Source organism: Octopus bimaculoides, chromosome 5 (genome assembly GCF_001194135.2).
Source record: "Octopus bimaculoides isolate UCB-OBI-ISO-001 chromosome 5, ASM119413v2, whole genome shotgun sequence".
Lineage (NCBI taxonomy): Eukaryota > Metazoa > Mollusca > Cephalopoda > Octopoda > Octopodidae > Octopus > Octopus bimaculoides.
In genome coordinates, this window is record NC_068985.1 from 124,705,322 (window position 1) to 124,710,613 (window position 5,292).

A 5,292-nucleotide genomic window follows, 5' to 3' on the forward strand; every position below is an offset into this window, starting at 1 on the left:
AAATCTATTTCTTTATTGCCCACAGGGGGCTAAACACAGAAGGGACAAACAAGGACAGAAAAACAGATTAAGTTGATTACATCGACCCCAGTGCATAACTGGTACTTATTTGATCGACCCCGAAAGGATGAAAGGCTAAGTCGACCTCGGCGGAATTTGAACTCAGAACGTAACGGCAGACGAAATACCACTAAGCATTTTGCCCGGCGTGCTAACGATTCTGCCAGCTTAAATGAATTTCCGTCTATCAGTGTGGCACACTTTGACTCCCTTTTTCACTATTCAATGACACTTTCACTATTCCTCGTGATGGGGTGAGAGTAATAGCAAGCAGAGAGACGGTAGTAGATTGACGGTTGTGATGGTAATAGTAATAATATGAGCTCTAGTTGTGATAGAGGCGGAGGCGACAGTGATGATGGTGGTGGTCAGTTAGGGATGACAGTGATAGTTACGCCCTCTTAGCATTTTACCCAGCGTGCTATCGATTCTGCCAGTTCGCCGCCTAATCATTGTTTTATGACAGCGGTGGAGGGGAATGCGGTGAAGTCAAAGGTATTGATAGTGGTGGCGTCAGAAGTCTGAATGGTGTGTGTGTGTGTGTGGTGGCGATGGCGGGGTACTGGCGATGGTGATGGTTGAAAACAATCAAAAGAAAGGGAGAGAGATAGAGAGAGAGAGAGAGAGAGAGAGAGAGAGAGAGAGAGAGAGAGAGAGAGAGAGAGAGAGAGAGAGAGAGAGAGAGAGAGAGAGAGAGAGAGAGAGAGAGAGAGAGAGAGAGAGCGAAAGAGGTTAGACAGGAAAAAAATTGTACTGACCCCCGAATGGGAAGACAAAAAAATGTTGTTTATCATGAAGCTTTGCAACAAGTTCCAAGGGAGGCTTTTAAGCTAGTATATATATGTATATGTATATATCTATGTGTGTGTGTCTTTGTGTCTGTGTTTGACCCCCCATCAACGCTTGACAGCCGGTGTTGGTGTGTTTACGTCCCCATAATTAGCGGTTCGGCAAAATGAATAAATACTAGGCTTAAGAAATAAGTACTAGGGTCGATTTGTTCGACTAAAAGCTTTCAAGGTGGTGCTCCAGCATGGCCACAGTCGAGTGACTGAAACAAGTACAAGAATAAAAGAGTACATAGCAACACGATTTCAGTCATAGTGTTACAAGGAAAGTTTTTTATAATATCTTTTACATGTTTCATTCACTGGACCGCGGCCCATGCTGGAGCACCGGCCTCGAAAGGGTTTTTTAGTCGAAGTAACTCGACCTCGGTATTTATTTTTGTTAAGTCTGGTACTTGTTTTATCGAACACCTTTTACCGAACCGGTAGGTTACGGGGACGTAAAAAGACCAAAACCACACGCGCGCGCACACGCACACACATACACAGGCACAAGGACACACAAACACATATACATACACACACACACACAGCATACTCTCATGCACACAATATGCTCACATACACAGACATACACAGCATACTCTCACGCACACAGTATGCTCACATACACACACACACAAACACACACACAGCGTACTTACGTACATACACGAACAGTGTGCTCTCATACATACAGCATGCACACATATACACACTCAACCTGCTCTCTCGTCCTCTCTTTTATACACTCAAACACACACATCTACGCAGGAGTCAAACTTATTCAATTTATTCAAACTTAAAAATTAATTAATGAATTAATTGTGATTTTTAATAGAGACATAAGGCCACACATCATGGGCGGGATGTACGGTTAGTTAAATCGACACAAGTACTTGACTATTGCTTATTTTATTAGCCCTGGGAGGAAAGCTACAAAGACGGTTTCATTGCGGGATTTACTTGAAGTGCAAAGGGACGTAACCAAAGACCCCGAGGTATTTTATCCGCCTCATTACCGATTCTGCCCATTAATTAATACTAATCGCTAACTTAAGCATAAGATCTCAAAAGTGTTTTTGATGAGAAGAAGTAGAGTTGGTTAAGATCGTGCCAAAGTCTTGGCATATTTTTTTAACGACTTTACAAAGGTTAAATGTCAAACAACTGCAGCGGGATTTGAACTAAAAGCGTTAAGTCAATGCAACTAAATAAAAAGAAAAGTATTCTATCTACCAGCTGGAGCTGTTGAAATTCCATGGTTGATAAGACTTCACATATCTAGAAAACAGAATAATACAAAAATTAGTCATATATTATAGTAAAATCTGCCTATAACAACAAATTCACAGTAAAATTTGCTTGAGTTATTGCCTAAGTTATTGCCAAGTTTTCACATTTTTAGTCTTGACCCAATACCTATTTTTTTACATAATGAATTTGCCTACCATACATACTATTCTACTTTGCATAAAACTTTAGCTATATTGGTACTTTTGGTTCTCATTTTCAAAGTATTCTAGTGTATCACTATTTTAACACAATGATGGTACCTTTTTTAATTATAACGTTACTTTGTAAATTAAAATTTAATAATTTTTAATATTCAAATTTTATCCTTAGATGCAATATTTTAAGTATGTTCTCTACTTTACCAGATGTAATAACTTGTGCTGCACTTTTCCGGGTTTATAATCATAAGAATATTATTTCTCTTGCTCGCATTTTCCATGCAATCCATGTTATTTTCCAGGCTATGCTATTATGCTAATTAATAATGTGTCAAATGTGTCAATTAGCAGTGTCGTTGATAATTTTTTCCTTACCTCAATGATGCCGGTGATATATATTAAAAGTCCCCTAGAACTATATTCATAAAAAAAGTATAGAACTATTATCAACCTCAAATTTGAGAAAGAAACGCACATAACTTTCTATATTTTAAAACTTCATTACATGAGATTGATACCATGAAATTCCCCAAGCTTAATTAAAATCTAGTTTATTTTTAAAATAAAAAAGTGAATTATACTTAAATCCAATTTTTTGCCTTACTTAAATATTTTTTCATGATATTTTACCTCAACTTTTTTGATACAAATTTTTGTTGCATGAAACCAAAACTATGAAATTTTTCATGCTTTCTTCTATCATTGAAGCTAAGATGAATATATTTTGCTTTTAAAATAAGAAAGTTATTTAGATCGAAACTTGATTGGTGGCGTTACTTACTCTCCTATAACGTTGCTACAAATTTTGATTTAAACTTTTTTCTACAGGATTAAATTTCAATTTTCTATGCCAAAATGTAGTTAGAGACCAGTTCTCTTCAAAAATGTTAACAGTTTTCAATTTGGGTAAGAACTGAATTAGCGACAAGCTCTGAAAGATGCTGCGCATGTGAGTAAATTACGGCCTTAAGAATATTATTCAACTACTGTCGTACTTGAATGATTTAGCTACTACCGTAGTTGAATGATGCATACATACATACATACATAGTGATTGCACCATCTTCACAGATGATTGTCACTCCTTGTGCTTCCCCATTGTCAATCGCATAGCTGACTTTCCTTCTGTGACCCCTCAGAAAATTATTCAATCCCGTTGCAGATCTGTGGCAAACGAAAATTTGCAATTTACTGTGTGCTTTCAACTGGTTCGTTTTGCAAACGTTTCTACTCTTCCATCGTCAGAGGACTTTCAGTAGATGGAATGACAAATGAGGTCACCCTAATGAGACTTCTGTACATCATTGGTTTGTGATAATAAAAGCTCGTATAACACAAGTACCACTCTCTGAGTCACCGTGATAAGTACCCTGTGACAGGCCGAAGCGAGATGACCAGCAATCACATGACACCGTCGGTTTTACATCAGAGTACTCCTCTCCTAGAAGAATAATGTGACAACAGTTAGGGGTCCATCACTCCTAGTGATTTTACTGAGCGCCTTGAAACGTAGTTAGGGTATTTCTGTGTCCTCGCGGTTAGATGAAGTGTCATCACTTTTGCTAGTTATCCCACAGCTGGGACCCGACCTTGATATGTGTTGCTACTCCGGGTCAGATTAGATCTTGGAACAATCGCGGCTAAGGCGTGGTTCCACACCCTTCAAAACTCTGGAACTCTCGAACGAGGATGCAGCTTAAAATCATAGCCCCGACACGCACGCACACACACATGCATACACACATGCATGCATACACACACGCGCACACACGAGCACTCACACACACACACGCGCGCAAGCGGGGATGAAGAACTTGACAGATAGATACATAGAGAGAATCTTTTCTACTCTAGGCACAAGTCCCGAAATTTTTGAGGTGGGGGCTAGTCGGTTACATCGACCCCAGTACACATCTGGTACTTAATCTATCGACCCCGAAAAGATGAAAAGCAAAGTCGACCTCGGCGGAACTTGAACTCAGAACGTAAAGACAGACGAAATACCGCTAAGCATTTCACCCGGTGTGCTAACGTTTTTTATTTCTTTATTGCCCACAAGGGGCTAAACATAGAGGGGACAAACAAGGACAGACAAAGGAATTAAGTCGATTACATCGACCACAGTACGTAACTGGTACTTAATTTATCGACCCCGAAAGGATGAAAGGCGAAGTCGACCTCGGCGGATTTTGAACTCAGAACGTAAAGACAGACGAAATACCGCTAAGCATTTCGCCCGGCGTGCTAACCACTCTGCCAGCTCGCCGTCTTGCACATACATAGAGAGAATGAGAAAGAAAGAAAACCAAGTGCAAGACATTACTTTGACGTCATCATCAATAATCATGAAGTGCTCCTCAACAACCACCTGTGATGGGAATTGCTATACAATTGCGTGTATTATCTGTGCTGACACGTCAAGTGGAATTTGCTCGACAGTTCAACAAATGACCACCAATCTGTAATGTTTATAATGTCGAAAATTTTCGATCAGCCAATCATATTGGCATTATTCTTCTTGCTTGTTATTTTGTTTTATATTTTAAAACACCCTTAGAGGGAGTTTTTGTCAACTCATTGTTCGAATAATAGCAGATGATCGAAGATTTTATTATTCATTATATGCATTATATATGTGAGATTCCATAAGTTTTGTATTTGGTGTGTAGAATGTTCGGTTGAGGTTATTTTTTCTCATCCATATTGTATACATACCTGCATACGTACATACATACATACATGCATGCATACAAAAATGCATACATACATGCATGCATACATATATTCTACGCATACATACATATATGCATGCATGCATACGTACATACATACATACATACACGCATATGTACGTACATTCATACATGCATACATGCATGCATAGATACATACATATATGCATACACACATGCATGCATAGATACATACACACACACATACATACATGTATA